The sequence below is a fragment of the Panthera tigris genome, chromosome C1 (genome assembly GCF_018350195.1).
Source record: "Panthera tigris isolate Pti1 chromosome C1, P.tigris_Pti1_mat1.1, whole genome shotgun sequence".
Taxonomy (NCBI): Eukaryota; Metazoa; Chordata; class Mammalia; order Carnivora; family Felidae; genus Panthera; species Panthera tigris.
Window position 1 is genome coordinate 124,280,587 of NC_056667.1, and position 23,997 is coordinate 124,304,583.

Sequence of the window (23,997 nt, forward strand, 5' to 3'; positions counted from 1 at the left end):
ATTTATTTTTTAATATATGAATTTTATTGTCAAATTGGTTTCCATACAACACCCAGTGCTCATCCCAAAAGATGCCCTCCTCAATACCCATCACCCACCCTCCCCTCCCTCCCAACCCCCATCAACCCTCAGTTTGTTCTCAGTTTTTTTTTTTTTAATTTTTATTTTTTAATATATGAAATTTACTGTCAAATTGGTTTCCATACAACACCCAGTGCTCATCCCAAAAGGTGCCCTCCTCAATACCCATCACCCACCCTGCCCTCCCTCCCACCCCCCATCAACCCTCAGTTTGTTCTCAGTTTTTAACAGTCTCTTATGCTGTGGTTCTCTCCCACTCTAACCTCTTTTTTTTTTTTTCTTCCCCTCCCCCATGGGTTTCTGTTAAGTTTCTCAGGATCCACATAACTTTAGCCTCTACTACAAAGCTGTAATCATCAAGACAGCATGGTATTGGCACAAAAACAGACACATAGACTAATGGAATAGAATAGAATAGAAACCCCAGAACTAGACCCACAAACGTATGGCCAACTCATCTTTGACAAGGCAGGAAAGAACATCCAATGGAAAAAAGACAGTCTCTTTAACAAATGGTGCTGGGAGAACTGGACAGCAACATGCAGAAGGTTGAAACTAGACCACTTTCTCACACCATTCACAAAAATAAACTCAAAATGGATAAAGGACCTGAATGTGAGACCATCAAAACCCTAGAGGAGAAAGCAGGAAAAGACCTCTCTGACCTCAGCCGTAGCAATCTCTTACTCGAGACATCCCCAAAGGCAAGGGAATTAAAAGCAAAAGTGAATTACTGGGACCTTATGAAGATAAAAAGCTTCTGCACAGCAAAGGAAACAACCAACAAAACGAAAAGGCAACCAACGGAATGGGAAAAGATATTTGCAAATGACATATCGGACAAAGGGCTAGTATCCAAAATCTATAAAGAGCTCACCAAACTCCACACCCAAAAAACAAATAACCCAGTGAAGAAATGGGCAGAAAACATGAATAGACACTTCTCTAAAGAAGACATCCGGATGGCCAACAGACACATGAAAAGATGTTCAACGTCGCTGTAATCTTAACCATAACCCTTACCTTAAGAGATGCCTGCTTCTTCAGCTGTGAAAGTGGAAAGAGCCATTCAAATGTCAGGTTTAATAGTGGCATTACTCCCTCGCTGAGGGGTGGTGTAGCCCATGGGTGACCCCCTCCCATTCCGAGGGGTGGCGAGCCGCGTGCATGAACTCCCTCCTGTGCCAAAGAACGCCAGGGCGCAAGCATGAACTTTCTCTGGTGCCGAGGGGGGCGGGGTGCATGGGTGAACCACCTCCTGCGCCGGGGGCGGGCGCTTGCGCGGACGGGGGGGGGGGGGGGGGGGTTGTGCACATGCGTGAACACCCTCCAGTGCCGAGAGGGGCCGGACGCATGCGTGAAACCCACACGCGCCGTGGGGTGCTGTGCATATGCCTGAACACCCTCCTGCGCCGAGGGGTATGGGGCGCATGCAGAAACGCCCTCCCTTGCAGAAGGGTGCCGGGGCACATGAGTGAACACAGTCTCGTGCCAAAGAGGGGACAGGGCGCAGGCATGAAATTCTCCCGCGCCGAGAGGAGCAGCGCGCATGCGTGAACGTCCTCCCTCGGTGAGTGGGCACTGTGCGCATGCGTGAACACCCTCCTCCTGGTACAGATCTCCAGCTTCCGAGAACAGCCATCATCAACACCCTTTACCAGGAAAGCCAGAGAGCTCCAAGTCCATTACCAAATGACATGTCATTGATCATTTCTGGGTGGAGCAACCTCTTCCCCTTTGTGAAATGGGCAGGGAATGCTGCATTCAAACCCCATGTTTTCAAATCTGGTGCTGGCAAGAGTGGTAATGGGTAGAGATGCATGTGGGTGCAAAGGGTAGAGAGTCCTTTGGTCAGTTCATCTTTATTTGGTACCTGGTCTGTGCTTAGCAACATGATACATGGTGTGAGAGTAAGACATTCTTATCCTCAAAGCAACTAGACACTAGCAACATAACTACAATAATAGTGATGAGGATTTACCTTCAACGCACACTACTAAGTCAAGAAGCATGGAGTTGGGAACCCAGGGGTGGAACCACAAAGCCCAGGAATATGTATCGCTCCACCACCAGCTGCCTGGGGCTAGCCTCACTTTCCTTATTTGGGACACAGAACTATGAATCCCTTCCTCATAGGAGTATTATGAGGATAAACGGCAATAATCATTCATGTATTCAGCACAGTGCGTGGCACAAAGTAACTGCCCGGTGAGGCATGGCCACTGTTGAGAATACAAGGAGATTTACATGAATCTGGGGGAGATGAGTGGTGGTGGTGGGGGGGGGGTGGTTCCTAGCATGGGTTTGAGCTATGCCCACAGGGTGAGTGGGCTTTGGACAAGTAAAGGAAAAATAAACCATTTTTAGGTGAGAAGGACAATCTGAAGACAATTGTTAGGGCGGCTTGGTATCCAGCTGATTATGTAAAGGTTTGTTCAAGAGTAAGCCCCAAGCAAAATACTAAGGAGCCCCATGTTGTCACTGCCTCCCTTCCTCTGGTAGGCTCTCCTCTTCTCTGCTATGTCTTTTCTCCATGTGCAGTGCCTCAGATGATTCCCGTTACATCCCTCCACCACTGCTCTGCTTGCCCAGCCTCATGTTCAAATTTCTTGTTGAGGGCTTTTCATGTAATAGGAATGTTAAATTAACTCTTACTAAGGTTTCCATGGCTAATCCACCCATATATGTATACATGTACATATACACAAATCCACATATATACAAACCCACATATGTATGCATGTATTTTCACATATATGCAAACATATATATGTACACACACACTTTTTTTTTAAGTAGAATTTTTTTTCCCTGAAATCAAAAGTGTGACTATAAAGGTAGCAACTCCAAGTGTTAACAGTATGTTGTTGGGAGACAGTGGCCTTTGAAAACCTATTTCACATTTTACTATATATATTTAAAGATACTCCAGTTACATCTACAATAATCTGAGAATAAGTTATTTTTTTTAACATTTATTTATTTTTGAGACAGAGAGAGACAGAGCATGAATGGGGGAGGGTCAGAGAGAGGGAGACACAGAATCTGAAACAGGCTCCAGGCTCTGAGCCATCAGCACAGAGCCCAACGCGGGGCTCGAACTCACGGACCGCGAGATCGTGACCTGAGCCGAAGTCGGCCGCTTAACTGACTGAGCCACCCAGGCGCCCCTGAGGATAAGTTATTAACACATACATATTTCAGAGACTGTTTTCAACAAAAAATTCCTCCTACACTTTTCAAAAAATCCCTGCATAATAAGAGACTTGAGTTCTGCTGTGAGTCCTGCCTCTGAGTCACTGTGAAAGTCCTTTGCCTCAGCATCCTTACCTTTAACTGTCCTCTCAAACTGGGGAGGGCTTTTGTGCTACATGTCTCAATTTGCCCATCACAGCCACGCTCCATGTCTCGATCTTCTTCCCTGTCCTGGCAGTCTGATCACATGGAAGGAACCAATGGTTTCCTTGCTGCAGCTGTGTTTAGCTATTGAGAGCCGTGTCAGGAGAGCAAAGAAGGAAAGAAAGGCCAGGGAATCTATATATTCCTCTGTCCTTGCCTAGCAGAGTCATTGCAAGCAGATTCCTCCCTCCACCTGCAGAGAGTAACAGCCCTGGGAGCTCTCACTGTCTCTGAGTTCTGGTAACTGCTCACTGCCTCACCCCTTCAGCCTTTCCAGCCCCAGGGATTACTCTCCCCCCACGGTTTCCCTATACCCTGTTCACACCTTTGAAATAATCCCTTTATGAAACTCCCCTCAGCTGACACCATTTTGTCTTGCTGGGGCCCTGACTGACATGATGGCCATTACTTGTCTGCTCATCAGCTCCATACCCCTCCAGGAGAAACTGCTCTAAAACCCTACTCCCCCCAAAACCATGTGTTGCACTGTGTGAAGTTTTCTGCCCACCCCAGCCACAGCTGACTGGACCAAGTATGGTCATCTGACAAAACCTTCCATAGCAGGCTGGACAGTTACCTATGACTTGTAAGGTCTGATTCCAACAGATAAGCTCAGCCAATCAGATTCTTCTTTAGGAATGGAGGCCTGAGAGACAGAGACAATAGCAACAGCTGTGGCAACTAATTTACAGAGGTCATGAGGCAGATTTGTGGAAATATGCAAAACCTGAGTCTAATCATGAGGAAACATTAGGAACAAATTGAAAAGTACCCAGAAAACAAATTCCCTTTATTCCTCAAACTGTTAAGATCATCAAAGACAAGGAAAGATGGAATAAGTGTTCCATGTTAAATGAGTCCAAAGAAATGTGACAACAAAATGAAAAGGGTGATCCTGAATTGGACCCTACATGGGAAAAACTCCCCCCCCCCCCTTTTGGCTCAACAGACACTTGGGACTCCTACAGATGAGGAAAATGAGACCTGGAATACTTATGTAAAGACATGGTACTAGAGCACAGATAACCTGTTTTTCAAATCCCCGTCTATCATCCTATCTCCAAATAACTTCAAGTTCTATTTCTAGCTTTATTATTATTTCTCTATTATCATAAACTCACCCAAAGTTGATCTAAAGCAATAAAATCTCAGCAGTGACTCTCCCTCTAGTCTCAGGGCTTCTGATGCCTTTTGATTCTGTGCTGCTACACATACCTATTAAATAACAATACATCATGAAGCTAAACCTGATAAGTTGGATGAATTTCCCATTTCTGTTCAAATCCATTGTCTGATGATATTTCAGAAATAAAAAACCAGGCAATCAATCTTTCCATTGTAGCAGTATCAGTTTGGGCTGAAAGGTCTATATTTTTGGACTTAAAAGTATTTCAAGGGGCAGTGAATATTTTGAAAACTCTGGGAGATTGAGGAAGTTGTTGTAGGTAACACATGTCTATTCAGGAACTGAGTATAAAGCACTGATAGATGGCTTAGGTTGGTGCCCAGTAAAGATAAAGGAATAAAAGGAAAACTTTCAGCCTGCTTTAGCCTTTATGTGGGCTGCTAAAGCTTAACTGAGATACAGGAAGCCATACAAAAAAGTTTATATTATATAATACAAGCTTAAATGGATAGGCATCACCAATGAGCAAGAAAGAGAAAACAACTTTTTGTAGTGACGGAACTTACTTTCAGAGCTCTTAATCATTCTCCAAGATGAAAATATATGGTTGATTCTTTGTTTTGCTTTATTGGCTTTCAGCAGGTGCCCATAGTTTTATTAACTATCAGCATCTCTTTCTCCATTATGTATTCCCAATTTCCAATATTGGGATGTCCTCAACTGCTTGATATTTCACTCTGTTTTTTCAGTTACTTACTTTCCACTTAATCAAAGTACTTTTCCACTTGATAAAGTACAAGATATGTATAGCAAAAGCCTGGTCCTGCTGAACATTTTCACCTTTAACTTGGAAGGTAAGAATAAAAAACATGTCCACTAAATGTAGAGGGATACTAAATGCAGTGTAGGGAACTCTTAAATTACACAGCACGAAAGTGATCTGGCAGAATAAACTGTGTTTGGTAAGAAGCCACTTTACTTTTAAATTTTATATATTTATTTATTTTGAGAGAGAGTGTGTGTGTGTACGCTGAGGGGGCAGAGAGAAGGAGAGAGAGAAAGAATATCAAGCACTGATAGTGTGGAGCCTGATGCAGGGCTCAAACCCACAAACCGTGAGATCATGACCTGAGCTGAAATCAAGAGTCGGTAGCTTAACTGACTGAGCCACCCTGAGGCACCCTGGAAGAAATCACTTTATTTTTTTTTCAATATATGAAATTTATTGTCAAATTGGTTTCCATACAACTCCCAGTACTCATCCCAAAAGGTGCCCTCCTCAATACCCATCACCCACCTCCCCATCAACCCTCAGTTCGTTCTCAGTTTTTAAGAGTCTCTTATGCTTTGGCTCTCTCCCACTCTAACCTCTTTTTTTTTTCCTTTCCCTCCCCCATGGGTTTCTGTTAAGTTGGAAGAAGTCACTTTAAATAGCACATGAATTTTAGCAAAACTTTTTAAAAATGTGTAAAAAAGATTACTATATTGTCAAAATGAAACAAAGATAAATACTGAATAATATTAGCAAATATCATATGCCATGACACAATTATAAACACTATATATATGTATATTTCTATATAAACATATATAATAGGTTAGCATATATGAACTAATTTTTTAAATTTTTTTTATTATATGAAATTTATTGTCAAATTAGTTTCCATACAACACCCAGTGCTCATCCCAAAAGATGCCCTCTTCAATGCCCATCACCTACCCTACCCTCCCTCCCACCCCCCATCAACCCTCAGTTTGTTCTCAGTTTTTAAGAGTCTCTTATGCTTTGGCTCTCTCCCCCCCCACCCGCAACCTTTTTTTTTTCTTTTTTTCCTTCCCCTCCCCCATGGGTTTCTGTTAAGTTTCTCAGGATCCACATAAGAGTGAGAACATATGGTATCTGTCTTTCTCTGTATGGCTTATTTCACTTAGCATCACACTCTCCAGTTCCATCCACGTTGCTACAAAGGGCCATATTTCATTCTTTCTCATTGCCACGTAGTACTCCATTGTGTAAACCACAATTTCTTTATCCATTCATCAATTGATGGACATTTAGGCTGTTTCCACAATTTGGCTATTGTTGAGAGTGCTGCTATAAACATTGGGGTACAAGTGCCCCTATGCATCAGTACTCCTGTATCCCTTGGGTAAATTCCTAGCAGTGCTATTGCTGGGTCATAGGGTAGGTCTATTTTTAATTTTTTGAGGAACCTCCACACTGTTTTCCAGAGTGGCTGCACCAATTTGCATTCCCACCAACAGTGCAAGAGGGTTCCCATTTCTCCACATCCTCTCCAGCATCTATAGTCTCCTGATTTGTTCATTTTGGCCACTCTTACTGGCGTGAGGTGATATCTCAGTGTGGTTTTGATTTGTATTTCCCTGACGAGGAGCGATGTTGAGCATCTTTTCATGTGCCTGTTGGCCATCTGGATGTCGCTTAACCAGATGGATATTGATATCCAGACCCATAGTCCATTCTGTCTGAGAAAGGATTCATGGAGGTTGCAAAGGAACATGGGAGATACCCTATTTATAGGCTTTCCTTCTTAAAATATTTTTTAATATTTATATATTTTAAGAGAGAGATTAAGCAGTGGAAGGGCAAAGAGAGAAGGAGACAGAATCTTAAGCAGGCTCCATGGCATTACCACAGAGCCCAGTACGGGGCTCAAACCCACAAACTGTGAGATTATGACCTGAGCCAAAATCAAGAGTCAGACACTGAGCCACCCAGGCACCCCATATAACGTTTCCTTCTGTGCTTTATGGAATCACTGAGTTCCCTAAGTCAATATTCTTGATCTAACATTTTTCTTTCCCTCTTCTTTTCAGCTTTATTATTTTCCATAATTTTATCTTCTATATCTCCTATTCATTCCTCTGCTTCTTCCATCCTCATTGTGATTACATTCAGTCAGTTTTCCAACTCAGTTATAGCATTTTTATTTCAGCCTGATTAGTTTTTAGTTTTTAGATCTGCAGCAAGGATTTCTCTGGTGTCTTCTATGCTTTTTTCAGCCCAGCTAGTATTCGTATGACTGTTGTTCTAAATTCTTGTTCAGATATATTGCTTAAATCTGTTTTGAGCAAATCCCTGACTATGGTTTCTTCTTGATCTTTATTTTGGGGGAGAATTCCTCTCTCTTGTTATTTTGTCTAGGTTTCTGTCCTATGTGTGTTATGAAAGCTTGTCATGTTTCTTGTTCCTGAGACTAATGGCTAAATTAAGAAGAGGTCATATGCTATCCAGGACCTGGTGCTTCAGGAAGTGCTTTCTGGTGGATGCTGTGTGCATCCTGCTGTTGTGATTTGGCTGCTCCTTCCCACAGGTTAGTCCTCTGCAGAATTCCTCCTTGCTTGCAGTGGGGTGTATTTGGACCTTTAACTAGGTGTGCTTGAATTTGTTTGTTAAAATAAACCTGATTAAAAAAACGAAGTCTGATACAAAAAAAAGGAAAAGGAACCAAAAAAAAAAAACCCCAAAAACAAAAAAAACAAAAACAAAAAACCTATAAGCCTGATTCCAAACAGGGGGGAAAAAAAAGAAAAGAAAAGAAGCCAGATCCAAAAAACAAAACAGGAAAGGAAAAAAAAAAAAAACAAACTAATGAATGAACAAAAAATTACAGGCCTGATTAAAAAAGAAAACAAAAGCCTGGTCTTATTTCCACCAGAACTAAAGAACTGAAGCTGACATTTTGAAGCATTATATGATCAGTAGACTTGCTGCATGCGGTGGGGGGTTGGGGATCTGCTGGTCCTTCTGGGCGAGAGGCCCACGTGCTGGCTCATAACCAGATCTGCCCTAATAAGGATGCAACTGTAGAGCACTGGGAAGAGGGGTGCTGGTATAAATACCTTTAGCCTGCATTAGGGGTGCTGTGTTGCACACTGAGGTCCCACAAACCTAGGAGGACAGGGGGAAAAGGCATCACCATGGTCTGTCATCCCTTAACAGGGGAGTTCGTGCCCAGCACTGTTTAAGAATGCCTCACATAAAAGTAAACGATCTTCTCTCTGGTGTCCCAGGCTTCTATCAAATCACTGCCTTCACCCTGTCTGTGTCCAGGCTTTTGGCCTGCCAGGCACCATAGCTCTCCTGTGTTTCATCTCTGGCACATAGCTGGGATTCAAAACTTCACATCTTAAAGGAGGTGGCATGGCACAGAACCATTCCCCTCCTCAGTAGGCTGTCTCTGGTGCTATTTTGTCCCAGAAAAGCAGTCGGACAGCCACACATGTGCTTGGAATTTATGGTGAAGCACAATGAAAAGCAGTGACCACTTTATCTGCCCTCTGCACACACCTCTGTTGAAGGGCTTCTCAAAGGTACCATCCAGGTCTTTTGTCCTTGGAGAGGCAATATATTTTCTTCTAAATTCAGTTTAGGAAAAGGAATATTCTCTCTCAGTTTGACCCAGGGGATCCCCCACCACAGTGTCCACTCCAGGGCCTCTGTGTTCCTTCCTTCCAGGAGCACCACCACATGCTCAGCGAATGGAGAAGACTCCCAAAATCTTGTAATTTGAGCTCTACTATTTGCAAAAATTTGTGATACTCCACACCTCCCAATTCCCCAGTTAACGGTTTTGGGGGAGTGCTTTTCTTGCATGAACTGGAGGTGATGCTCCCTCTCCCCCTCTCTTCTTCTCTCCATGAAAGGGCCCCCTACCCTCCACTGCTCCAAGGCTTTTCTCCCCAATTCATATCTCTGCACCTCGGACCTGTCAGGTTCTCTCTCTCAAATTATGCAGATTGTTCTCTTAATCCTCAGATCAATTTCCTAGGTGTTCAAAATGATTTGATGTTGATTTAGCTGTGCTTGAGGGATGAGGAAATCCCAGGGTCCCCCTACTATTCCTCTATCTTAACTCCTTCCCCTCCTGTAAAGTATCCTTCTGAATGGTCTTCCGTGATGCTGTGGGTCAATTATCTAGGATCTATATTTACTATCTTCAAACCTTTTTTTCAATTTTGTTTTCAGTAAATTGTTTTCAACATGTATAGTTTTGAATAATTAGTTCCACAGATTGTTTAATCACATGAAACTTGGGATTAGGTTAATTAATAGTGGAGGGTAGTTAATTTACTAGTGGAACCCATTACAACATTAAGAACTTGTAGCCACTCCACAGGGTAGACTATGTGTTTCAGCTTGCAACTAAGAATACCCTTCATTTGAAATAGATGGGCTCCTAAACATGGCACTTAGACAAAGTATGTAATTTGTCATGAGTTTTAAGTATGAAAACTATCCCCATCAACATGTTAAGGTATATAGACCAAGTATTTCTATCCAATATGAGTATCAAAAGGTTGTGTAAATATTCAGAAAGGAGGGCAAGCAAGAAGATCACATGGTAAAGTGAGGACCAGCGAATATGAATTTCAACCCATACTTTACACCTCAGCATCAAAACCTTATCCCATAGCTTAGTAAATATATGGCACTTTATTAGGAGATATTAAATAGTAAGCCTTTACTGGTTGAGGCCCACAATCCTGTTATTGCTAAGCTTTCTGCCATGGTCAGAGACAACTTGTCTCTAAAAACCTAAAGTATCCCAGGAAAAGCCCTGCTCTGTAAACACTAGCCGGGGCTTTGGGGCCAAAGCTCATCTACCTGGTAAGTTGTCTAGGCATGTGAAGCATGAAGTGTGACCAGTTTACCTAGAGTGGACACAACATCAGTAATCTACTCAGGGCCTGCTTACCCATACCTCATACCAGCTCTTGTTCACCTTTCCAAGAGCAGGATTATATTACCAACTATACCAGAATGCACCCTGAGAAGAGAACTGCAAGAAAGCATTTGTTTAAGAGAGTAGATCTTAAAAGTTCTCATCACAAGAAAATATAAAAAAAATTAACTATGTGTGGTAATGTATGTTAACTAGACTTATTGTCGTGATCATTTCATGACATACAAATATGGAATCGTTATGTTGTACACCTGAAACAAATACAAAATTATATATCAAATATATTATATCTCAGTTTTTTTTAAAAAGCATCTACCCCTCATAGTTTCATATAGATTTTCTTTTTTCTTCCTCCTTCCCAAAGCTCTTCCCCTAGAGAGATAGCCTCATATAAATCCCAAGCATGGATTACCCTTAACTTATATCAGAGCTCCTTTCCATGAAGATGTTCCTAGAAATGGGTAGTTCACCAACAGTGACATTCAATAGACTTGAAGTAGTGACTTGACAATTAATAAAATTACCCCCCCCAGACAAACATAACTAGTAACTGGCTTTTTAAGCAGCATTCAGACATAAAACACTTGAGTAATGTTGAGGTTCCTAACAACTGTTTTGCAAGTATAGCCAAGTCATGATCCTTCTGGAAGGCACAGCAGAAAAAAACAAATGAGCAAACTAGCCAAAATCATAGATTTTTAAAATCCCTGCAAATTGATATGTAGCCTTCAGGCTGGGAAATACTGTAGAAAAGCAGCCATTCATGTAATATTCTTTGCATAAAGAGTCTGGTTCATCCTCAAATGGTAACAGGTGGACATTTCAGTCTAATTTCTTGTTCACTGGAGACAATTCCAAAACCCTCGTTTTACCCAAGTGTTTCTACCTAATATCTGTCTGATATGAATGTTAGGAATAGACTAATTAATGTAGGAACCTGAAGGAGATCTCAAGCAGCAAAAATATCTGAAATGTCTGAGGCTCCTGCTGGCCACCCTGCCTGGTAAGGAGCTGAAAGTCCTGTTAGCGACATTCCCCACTTTGGATCATTTTCATTCAGGCAGAGGGAGAGGACCTTTCTGAGGAGCAGACCACTGATCCCCTGTAGTTTAAAGGAGAGAGCCACATTATGCAGCTCTCTCATTTGAATTATATAAGACTCAGAGATAAGTATTTCCTCTCTGCGATAAGAGCAGGGGCCTATAATAGCCATAGAACTATTTTCGTGAAAGGGTCTCATTTGCACCCTTAGCAGCTGCTATGAGAGATGTGAGCAGCCAGCTGAGGTCTAAAGTGAGCCTGACTCCTAAGCTTAAAAGAAAGACTTGGAGGTACAGTTACTGGGGAAGCTGGCCACTGATTAGACACCGACATTAGTTATGCTGTTAGTCTTCAGTATCAGACCATTAGTTCCAGGATTCTGCTGAGACCCAATTGAAGCTAGAATGGGAACATTCTTAAAGATGCAGTCTGAGAAGAAGAGTCACAAATGTCAGTTGCTTTGGGTGACAACTTTTTCCTACCTGAAAACCAGAGCAGTCAGTGGGAAGGAAATTATTTTGTAACAGTATCTGATATGTGCAGACTTCTGACCTGGAAGCAGAGCAGCCCCCTTACTCATGTGTTCATTCATGACTTCAGGGTGATTCCCATGTATGCAGGGGTGGGGGGTGTGTGAGAAAGCCTGAGGGCATGGGGAGCCTGGTACACCCAGCATCACAGCCACATAATTACTGGGAGGTCAAGTGATCAAATATTCTCTTTTCTTCCTTTTTTTTCTTTCTTCCCTCTAGAAGGAAAATGGCAGAATTGATCTGCTAAAATAAAAGAGCAATGTGGGTATTCAAGGCAGGAGGAGGCTACCAAAACATTGGCTAGGAGGGCACTTGTTACAAATAGGCCTACAGGAAATAAATATGAAATGGATGGGGCTCAAGGGGAACCAGAGGGTGACTAGGAACCAAGGCCATCAACTGCTTGGACAGGAGAGACCTAGACAATCACACAGGGCAGGGGAGCCCAAAGGTCTTGGAATTCATGGGTTCATCAGGTTGCTTTTTACACAGATATGGGAAAATATCAACAACAAACAAACAACAACAAACAAACAACAACAAAAAAAGGATGCTTATAGAGAAATATCTAAAATCCCTAAAACACATCAGTGGAAAAAGTTTGGGATAACAAATTAAGTAGTTGTCCATTATTCTGAATAGTCATTCAAAACCAATAGCTAATCACTTCATGTTTTTGCAAAGTGCTACAACATACATTATCCTATTTAATAGTCATAACAAAGGTGTTCATGAGAAGATAGTTGTGTGTCAACTTGACTGGGCTAAAGGCTGCAAAGATATTTGATCAAACATTATTCTTGATGTTTCTTTCAATTTCAGGGCATTTTTGGATATGATTAACATTTAACTGGGTAGATTGAGTAAAGTAGATTGCTCTCCCTAATGTGGGCAGGCCAATTCAGGCGGGTGGGAAGGCCTGAATTGAACAAAAAGATTAGTCATACCTTGAATAAGAGAGAGTTTCTCTTGCCTGGCTGCTTTCAAACTGAGACATTGGCTTTTTCATGCCTTTGGATTGAACCTTTGGTTCTTCCCGGATCTTAAGCCTGTTAGTCTTTAGAATGGAATATACTATCAGCTTTTCTGGATCTCTAGCTTGCCAACTACTTACCCTTGCAGATCTTGAGACTTGCTGGCCTCCATAATTGTGTGAGCTAATCTCTTATGACATATTATACAATCGACATACATATATACAACCAATAGGATGTACTATTTATATGTATTATATTTATATGTATATATATGTATATATACATGTATATGTCTATACACTATAATATTATATACTATACTTAATATATATGATATATTATATATATAATACATCCTTTTGGTTGTCTTTCTCTGAAGAACCTTGATGAATATAATAGTATTACCATGATTTTATAAATAAATAAACTGAGATTTAGAGAGATTTCATAACCACCATAAAAGCACTTGAGAATTAATGGCAAGGAAGGTGTTGAATATGGGTCTTCTAACTTGAAGATATATTAACTTGTTCTTCCCCACATTTGGGATAAGATCATCAATTCATACAGAATTTATAGCTTTATTTTTTAAGTAATAGCTATTACTTTTTAGAATAGTTACAGATTTACAGAGAGACTGAGCAGATAGTACAGAGTTTCCATATAATCCTGTACTTAGTTTCCCCCTTTTATTAATATTTAGTAAAAATAATGAACTAATGATGTGTTATTATTACCTAAATTCCACACTTGATCCAGATTTCTTTTTTTTCCTCCAAACTTTAGTTTTACTTGATATTCTTTTTCTATTCCTGGATCCCACCGAGGATACCACATTACATTAGTGGTAATATCTCCTCAGGCTCCGTTTGGTTATTAGAGTTTCTCAGAATTTCCTTTCCTTTTCTTTTTTCTTTTTTTTTCATTTTTCTTTTCTTTTCTTTTCTTTTCTTTTCTTTTCTTTTCTTTTCTTTTCTTTTCTTTTCTTTTCTTTTCTTTTTGATGACTTTGGCAGTTTCAGAAGTACAGTCAGGGATTTTGTAGGATTTTGTAGTCACTCTATTGGGATCTATCTGATGTTTTCTCATGATTAGACTAAGGTCATGGATTTGGGGGGAGGAAGACCACAGAAGTAAAGGGCCAATGCAAGGGTATATATTCTCAACACAATTTATGACTGTTGATGTTTACCCTGATCACCTGGCTGAGATGGTGTTTGTCAGGTTTTTACACAGTAAAGTTACTTCTTTATTTCTCTTTCCATATTGTACTCTTTGGAAGGAACTTACAATGCATAACCCACATTTAAAGAGTTGGGAATTATGCTCCTAGAAGCTGGAATAGCTACATAATTTATCTGGAAGTATACATAGGAGAATAGTTTCTTCTTTTAATTATTAATGCATTCGATTAATTTTGGGTTTGAGGATACATGAAATACTTTGAGTTATAATCCAATATTACTTTATTTTGTTACTCAAATTTTTCCAGGTTTGGCCATTGGGAGCTTTTTCAGTTCACTCCTGTGTCTCTTTGACTTACCCCATCAAATTTTTTTTTGTTTTTTGTTTGTACATTACCTTACTTTTTGGAACAAGACGCTCCAGCTTCATCTTGTAAATTTTCTTTCCCAGTCCTAGCATTAGCCTTTTCTCCAATGAGAGTCCTGGCACCTCATTGGAGAATGATATTGGAAACCAAGATCTCGGTACTAGGTGTGTTCCTTGCTACTGGTGCGTCATTACTTCTAGGCCTTCTCAGTGGATACAGCAAAATATATGTTTGATGAAGCCAGAAGCTGGTTCTTTGAAAGAATTAACAAAATTGATAAACCACTAGCCAGTTTGATTAAAAAGAAAAAGGAAAGGACCCAAATAAATAAAATCAAGAATGAAAGAGGAGCGATCACAACACAGCAGAAATAAAAACAATAATAAGAAAATATTATGAGCAATTATACACCAATAAAATGGGCAATCTGGAAGAAATGGACAAATTCCTAGAAACATATACGCTACCAAAACTGAAACAGGAAGAAATAGAAAATTTGAACAGACCCATAACCAGTAAGGAAGTCAAATTAGTAATCAACAATATGCAAAAAAAAAACAAGAGTCCAGGGCCAGATGGCTTGCTAGGGGGAATTATACCAAACATTCAAGGCAGAGTTAACAGCTATTCTCTTGAAGCTCTTCCAAAAAATAGAAATTGAAGGAAGACTTCCAAACACTTTCTATGAGGCCAGCATTACCTTGATGCCAAAACCAGACAAAGACCCTACTAAAAATGAGAACTATAGACCAATTTCCCTGATGAACATGGATGCAAAAATCCTCAACAAGATATTAGCCAACCAGATCCAACAATACATTAAAAAAAAAGTATTCACCATGACCAAGTGGGATTTATACCTGGGATGCAGGGCTGGTTCAATATCTGCAAAACAATCAATGTGACTCATCACATCAATAAAAGAAAGGACAAGAACCATATGATCCTCTCAATAGATGCAGAGAAAGCATTTGACAAAATACAGCATCTTTTCTTGATAAAAACCCTCAAGAAAGTAGGAATAGAAGGATCGTATCTCAAGATCATAAAAGCCATATGCAAAAGACCCAATGCTAATATCATCCTCAATGGGGAAAAACTGAGAGCTTTCTACCTAAGGTCAGGAACAAGACAGGGATGTCCACTCTAGCCACTGGTATTCAACATAGTATTGGAAGTCTTAGCCTCAGCAATCAGACAACACAAAGAAATAAAAGGCATCCAAATCGGCCAGGAAGAGGTCAAACTTTCACTCTTTGCAGAAGGCATGAAACTCTATAAGGAAAACCCAAAAGATTCCACCAAAAACTGCTAGAATTGATCCATGAATTCAGCAAAGTGGCAGGATATAAAATCAATGCACAGAAATCGGTTGCATACCTATACACCAGCAATGAAGCAATAGAAAGAGAAATCAAGGAATCGGTCCCATTTACAATTGCACCAAAACCTATAAAATACCTAGGAATAAATCTAACCAAAGAGGTGAAAAATCTATACACTGAAAACTATAGAAAGCTCATGAAAGAAATTGAAGATGACACACAAAAAATGAAAAATATTCCGTGCTCCTGGATAGGAAGAACAAATATTGTTAAAATGTCAATACTACCCAAAGCAATCTGTTAATTCAGTGCAATCCCTATCAAAATAACACGAGCATTCTTCACAGAGTTAGAACAAATAATCCTACGATGTGTATGGAACCAGAAAAGACCCCGAATAGCCAAAGCAATCTTGAAAAAGAAAACCAAAGCAGGAGGCATCACAATCCTGGACTTTAAGCTGTATTACAAAGCTGTAATCATCAACACAGTGTGGTACTGGCACAAGAACAGACACTCAGATCAATGGGACAGAACAGAGAACCCAGAAATGGACCCATAAACATATGGCCAACTAACCTTTGACAAAGCAGGAAAGAATATCCAATGAAATAAAGACAGTCTTCTCAGCAAGTGGTGCTGGGAAAACCGGACAGCGACATGCAGAAGAATGAGCCCAGACCACTTTCTCACAGCATACACAAAAAGACACTCAAAATGGATGAAAGACTTAAATGTAAGACAGGAAGCCATCAAAATCCTCAAGGAGAAAGCAGGCAAAAACTCTTTGACCTTGGCCGTAGCAACTTCTTACTCAACACATCTCCAGAGACAAGGGAAACAAAAACAAAAATGAACTATTGGGACCTCATCAAAATAAAAACTTCTGCATAGCGAGGAAAATAATCAGCAAAACTAAAAGGCAACTGACAGAATGGGAGAAGATATTTGCAAATGACATATCAGATAAAGGGTTAGTATCCAAAATCTATAAAGAACAACTCAAACTCAACACCCCCAAAACAAATAATCCATTGAAGAAATGGGCAAAGACATGAATAGACACTTCTCCAAGGAAGACATCCAGATGGCCAACCGACACATGAAAAAATGTTCAACATCACTCATCATCAGAGAAATACAAATCAAAACTACAAAGAGATACCCCCTCACCTCTGTCAAAATGGCTAACATTAACAACTCAGGCAACCACAGATGTTGGTGAGGGTACGAAGAAAGAGGAACTCTTTTGCACTGCTGGTGGGAATGCAAACTGGTGCAGCTACTCTGGAAAACAGTATGGAGGTTCCTCAAAAAATTAAAAATAGAACTTCCCTATGACACAGCAATTGCACTACTAGGTATTTATCCAACAGATACAGGTATGCTGTTCCAAAGGGGCACATGCACCCCAATGTTTATAGCAGCCCTATCAACAATAGCCAAAGTATGGAAAGAGCCCAAATGTCCATTGATGGATGAATGGATAAAGAAGATGTGGCATATATTTGCAATGGAGTATTACTTGGCAACCAAAAAGAAAGAAATCTTGCCATTTACAACTACGTGGATGGAACTAGAAGGTATTATGCTAAGCGAAATTAGTCAGAGAAAGACAAATATCATATGACTTCACTCATATGAGTACTTTAAGACACAGAATAGGTGAACACAAGGGAAGGGAAGCAAAAATAATATAAAAACAAGGAGGGGGAAAAACATAAGAGACTCTTAAATATTTAGAACAGAGGGTTACTAGAGGGGATGTGGGAGGGGGGATGCGCTAAATGGTTAAGGGGCATTAAGGAATCTACTCCTGAAACATTGTTGCACTATATGCTAACTAATTTGGATGTATATTTCAAAATGAAATTAAAATTAAATTAAATTAAAAAAAGAAATATATGTATGTATACTACTATCTGTAAACTTTTCTATATGTAGCCACTTATGTCTACATTAAGTTAAACATTAGTTCCCACTGCCATCTTCAAATCTAGTTTACATGGATTATTCTTTTAATTTTTTGAGACATAATTGACATTTAACACTATCATAGCTTCATGTGTACAACATAACAATTCGATATTTCTGAGTATTGCGAAATACCACAATAAATCTGGTTAACATCTATCACGACATACATTTACATTTTTTCTCTTGTAATGAAACTTTTAAGACAACTCTCTTAGCAACTTTCAAATATACAATAGAGTATTAACAATAGTAACTATTAACTATAGTCCCCATGCTGTACATCACATCCAAGGACTTATTTATTTTCCAACTAGAAGTTTGCATCTTTTGACCACCCACATGGGTCATTCTAACCTCTGCCCTTGCATGTCTGTAAATTTCCACTACAACAGTGAGAAACCTTGATCTCACTATTCACCATCCATTTGCTTAATTGTTCAATTCCAGTATATTTGTATAGTAGTATCAGAATGTCAACCTGTTTCCTTGTGAAAAACAACTTTATCAACTAGATTATATCTCTTATGTGTGGTTCCTTTGCCTTTGATCTACAAACCACATTAATTTCCAAAGTTATTTAGGTCAGCATCTTTTCCCCCATCCCTTTCAGTGGATTGTTTTGTACATTTCTAATGCAATTATATTCTTGTTACAGTATACATTCTTTATTAGAATCCGCGAACTTCCTAAGCTAGTTTTTAATTGGTGTGCACTAAGGTTCATTCTTTGTGCTATAATTTCTGTGGGTTCTGGCACATGCATAATGTCATGTACAAAATTACAAAATCATACAGAATTTTTCAATCCTCCTAAAAATCTCCTATACTTCACCTCTGCCCTTTCACTCTGGGCAATCACTGATCTTTTTACCTTCTTTATTTGCCTTTTCCAGACTTTCTACAGTTGGAATCATATAGTTTGTAACCCTTCCAGACTGGCTTCTTTCACTTAGCGATATTCATTTAAAGACTTCCCCATGTCTTTTTGTCATTTGATAGCTCATTTCTTTTTTCTTGTTTTTAAAGTTTATTCACTTATTTTGAGAGAGAGAGAATGAGCAGAGGAGGGGCAGAGAGAGAGGGAGAGAGAAAATTCCAAGCAGGCTCTACACTGTCAGCACAGAGCCAGATGCGGGGCTTGAATTCATCAACTGCGAGATCATGACCTGAGTCAAAACCAAGACTCAGACACTCAACCGACGGAGCCATTCATGCACCCCTAACTCATTTCCTATCCCTGAATAATATTCCATTTTAGGGATGTACCACAGTTTATTTCTCCATTCAGTTGTTGGAGAACCTCTTGGCTGCTTTCAGTTTTTGGAAGTTGTAAATAAAGATGCCATAAATATTTGCATGCAGTTTCCAACTCAATTGCATAAATATCTAGAGGTGTGATTGCTAGATCATATGGTGAAACTAGGTTTAGTTTTGTAAGAAGATGCAAAACTATCTTCTGAAGTGACTGCATCATTTTTAATTCCCACCAGCAATGAATAGGAGTTCTTGTTGTTCCACATCCTCACCAGCATTTGGTATTGACAGTTTTCTGGATTTTTGTCATGCCAGTAGTTATATGGTGGCATCTCATTGTTTTAATTTGCACTTCCCTAATGACAAATATTGTTGAGCAGAGGGGTTTTTTGTATGCTTTCAGTACAAGTCCATTCTCAGATAAATGTTTTGCAAATATTTTCTCCCAATTTGTGATTTGGCCTCCTCATTCTCTTAACAAATGTCTCAGTGAAAAGATTCTCTTTTCACAAAGCCTAACATTTTTTTTCATGGATTTTTTTATATCATATCTAAAAATATGTTTCCAAACCCAGAGTCACTTAGATTTTTTGGCAAAAAGTATGAGGTCTATGTCTAGACCCCAAGGGTCAATGTGACGTCCAATGCCAAATAGTGAGATAGCTATAAGGTTCCATTTGTCCACCACCACCACCATTTTGAATATAGTCAATGAATGAACACTGGTCCCACACAGATCAGTGGTGATTTACCTTGACAATGCTCTTGAACACCTAGACCATGTACTATACATCAGAGTGGTATTCTCAGCATAGGTTAGGTTATAACTTGCTTTGCTGTATCCTCCCGTGCTCAACAAGCTTCTAAAGCAGGGCATGTCCTGCCAGTGTCTACTTGCCTCAGCCACACACTATTTCCCTTACATGTAAACCCTTAGGCAGTCCAGGTTCTCCTCTTGTGTTGTTCTTCTCCATGCTGGCACTGTGTATTTTACCCCTATTTTCTTTGTATTAGAAGAGCATCTTAAAAATGTAAGTATGTCAGTACCCTGACCTACACATTTCATCACTGCACTTATAGCTAAGGAACGTTGAGTACTTGCTATGTAGCAGATACGGTTAACCACAGTTCATCACAGTAATGAAGGGAATCAAATCACTGTCTTCAAAAAATCTAAAGTTTAGAGGACACAACTCATAACCCAAACAAGAAATAAACAGGCTAAGTGCTTTGACCCATAAGGTGCTGTGAGAACCAGAGGAGGATTTCAACTATCTCAGAATTTTCCAGCAGTCAAACACTGTATTGCTCTCCTTTTGGTTCAAACCTTCAGGCTTGTGATCTTTGAACAAGACAGTAGGAAAATGATCGGATACACCAGAGTCATTTTTATAAACCAGCAAATTTATAGGGATTCCCGTAGCATCCTGGAGAGAAAAACCGGCTGCTATGACATTGTTTTCCCCTTTCCTGCAGCATTCAATGTTCCCATCCTTAGCTCCTTCCTTTCCCCTGTGAGATAATTTAATCCTGTATGCACAAAAATGGCTTGTCAAAAACGTAGCACTTGTAGGGCTGATGGCTCCTGTGGGGGATTATACCTGAGCAGAGGATCTACCAGCTACCCACAGTGAGTGGGTTAAAATGTCTGTAGCCACAAGCTGTCTCCAAATCAGCAGATTCTGAATTACCAGCTATAGGTGTTAGAATTCTGGTTAATGGGTGAGCACAGACATCTGCAAAATGAATCTGATTCAGATGAACTCTGAAGTTGATATCATTTCAGAAAGGAAATCATTAACTTCATTTATTTTGTCCTCCATATGCTGAGCTCGTTCCTTTGGTCACATTCAAAACTTTAGAACACAGGTTGCTTAGGTTTAATACACAAGCACAAAAACACATTCATCTCTCCCACACCACCTTCAGAGATGCCAGAAGGCCCTTTCCAATGTTTTCAGGGGTGTTGAAACTTCAGCCTCCATTCACGCAAACACAAGATAGGAAGCTCAGTACAAAACTACCATGTCCCAGGTACCTGCTATGGTTTGGGAAATGGGGAAGTGTTAGGAAAGGTGGAATAAAAGGAGAGATGAACAGACATACACAGTAGGAGGTAAAATCAGGGAGATACCATAATCATACAAAGTAGGCAGCTAATTATGGGCATGTCACTCAAGAGAATGCTATGAGTGCCCTCAACCAGAAACATTACTCAACAACTAGATTGCTAAAAGGGCACACATGGGGGAAATCATTCCATTTGGATCAAGAAATGAAGACACTTGTCTACAAAATTTCCAGTAGAAGGTAACATATAACCCAGTTATACACACTCTTGCATTGTCATGGTTTGGAATTTCAAATTAGCCGGTCATCATTTGAAGGGCTTTGAAGAAACAATGGAACATGGGGGTAAACTTTCATGACAGAGAGGAGACAGGTAGGAACTAGAACACTGTGAACACAGAGGAAGGCAATCCTAGGTAGGTCAACTCTCATTTAGTAATTTATTCATGCAAAAAACATTATTGACATTTTTACCATGTTTAAGGCACTATGTATGGGAATATGGAGATGAACAAAGCCCTGAAAGAAGGTGTGGCATGTGTGTGTGTGTGTGTGTGTGTGTGTGTGTGTGTGAACACGCACGTGTGTGACTGTGTAGGAGAGGAAACAAATCAACTAACAACCAGATATATTACAAAGTGAAAGTGCTCTAGTGGTGCCTGGGTGGCTCAGTTGGTTAAGCATCTGACTCTTGATCTCAGCTCAGGTCATGATCTCATGGTTTGTGAGATTGAGTCCCTCATTGGGCTCTGTACTGACCACACAGATCCTGCTTGAAATTCTCTCTCTCCCTCTCTCTCTGCCCCTCTCCCACATGAGTTCTCTCTCTCTCTCTCTCTCTCTCTCTCTCTCTCTCTCTCTCTCTCAAAATAAATAAAATACAAATAAACTTTAAAAAAAGAAAAAAAGTGCCCTTACATAAGAATACTCCAAGAGCAAAGGCATCACAGATGAAGGAACAACTGATTCAAACTTAAGAAGAGGAAATAGGACCAGGTCTGAGAATGTTATTCAGAGAAAAAGTGACTTAAGAGTTGAGAGGGTAGAAGCAGTGGACCAAGAGGACCAAACTCACTTCCAAATCAAAGGAGGGTTCTTTGATGTGAATCCCCAGCCTCCTTTCCACAAAAGAGAACATCCTTTTTTCTCAATAGATTTCCAGTCAAAAACATATTTGCCAGCCCCACCCACATCCACATTCATAGCTCCACCTTTTAGCTGCAACACTTCAGAAAATCTCAGGCTGAGGAGTGAGAAGCACCAGGTAAAAGCAGGGAAGCTGCCTGGCCATCAGCTCATGGGCAGGCCTGTGGCTGGAAAAGCCCATGGAGTCCTGTGCCCTGAACCCCATGTTGCAGACGGTTTATAGGTTCTAGGTTCCTCAGTTTACCTTTTTCCTACTTTTATTCCTACTTTTACTAGGCTTCTATAGACTGCCCCCCAAATTTGCTATTTACATAGTCTTTGGACAGCCATCTAGTTATGCACTCTGACTTTTGGTTACTTAACTGTCTCCAGACTGACTGCTATCTAGATGCAAGAGGCCCCCCTTCTAGCATCCCAACAATTCCTCTGCTAGTTGCTAATTATAGTTATGCTTGATCAAGAAGCACAGCAGGAGAGCTTTTATGCTGGATGCTCCATTGGTCCTTCCAGGGTTACCCTCCATACTCTGCACCAGACCATGTATCCCAGGCTGACTTGATGGACCACATTGATGGGCAATTTTGTCTTCTGATTCCATTAGGTTTGATCAACTTGGCAGGGAGGGCAGGAGACCAGAGCCTTTCCTCAGCTGTCTGAGGCCCTTGTCAACAGGTCACACTCATGTCAAGCAGACATCTGTGGGTAGCTATCCTTTAGGATTCTGGGAGTGGCTCCTATCCCCCGGTCCCTTCAGGTATAGGGGTGGTATGGCTGTTGCTAGTTTCACATTATACCTTGTTAATCTCCTTCAGCCCTGCCCATAGGCCCCCTTCATTTAAACTTTCCACACATCACCCAGACTGAAGTGCTGGAGGCTTCCTGATGGGACGCTGCCTGACAGAGCTGGGTGTTCTTCTAGAGACAGGGAGAGGCCACCTCCCTTCCTGGCCCAGGAGCCAACAATTCTACAAGATTTCTACAATTCTACAACAATCCTACAATTCTACTGAGAGCCTACAGAGGACAACACCAGGATGTGGTGGTAAACAAAACAGCAAAACATACTGCATTCACGGATTTTGCATCCAATGAAGGGAGACAGACAATAAAAGATACACAACAAGTGCTATAGAGAAAGGGACAAAGGTGAAGGAGAGGAGAACAGAGAACGCCAGGGGTTCAATCTGATATAACATGGCCAAGGAAGGACTGGTTGTCTTTCTGCAGGGTGTGACCATCAGGCTATAACAGGAAAAAGGAAAATCCCCAAATCAAAAAAATGTCAGGAAATTTATGGAGAAAAATTTTGACTAACTGGATGAAGGCAGCAAGCAAAGCTTTATTTAACATGCCATAATATTTAGAGAGAATCCAAAGTATATCAAAGTTGGCAAAGCTAAACATTTTAACAAAAAAATTAAGTACTTTAAGAACTGTATTTAACCTGACTTTGTATCATACCCCAAAACATCACCTTGTCCTGACAAGATATGAGAATAAAAGGAAACTTTATCCCCCTTAAAAAAAAACATGAAAAAATTAAATTGTTATTTCGAAGAATAATTCAGGGCAAAATGGTTTTTTTCCTAATAATTTTTTAATCTTGATAAACTGATTCCCTCCTCTCCATTTAAGGAGATATAGCCTGTCATGGGTTCATTGCTGCAAGGGCGATAATGTCAGGAAGTAAGTATTTAGTGGATCTGAGAGTATTTGGATCGTAAACAAGATGTTTTGAAGAAGCATTAGTAAAGAGAACAGCCTCTGTCCCCACAATGCCTCCAGGCACCAGGCAGGTACCATCCTGAGT

The 23,997-nt window shown here is 40.3% G+C and overlaps 1 long non-coding RNA gene across 1 annotated transcript in view; it reads right to left on the reverse strand.

Annotated features, from left to right (window-relative positions):
* The window catches only part of LOC122241313, a 40,336-nt gene extending 39,088 nt beyond the window's left edge, over nt 1-1,248 (reverse strand). The window contains exon 1 of the long non-coding RNA XR_006221379.1: nt 1,105-1,248. This is a non-coding gene — a long non-coding RNA (uncharacterized LOC122241313). The remainder of the gene's footprint in view (nt 1-1,104) is intronic.
* Between the last annotated feature and the right edge of the window lie 22,749 nt (nt 1,249-23,997).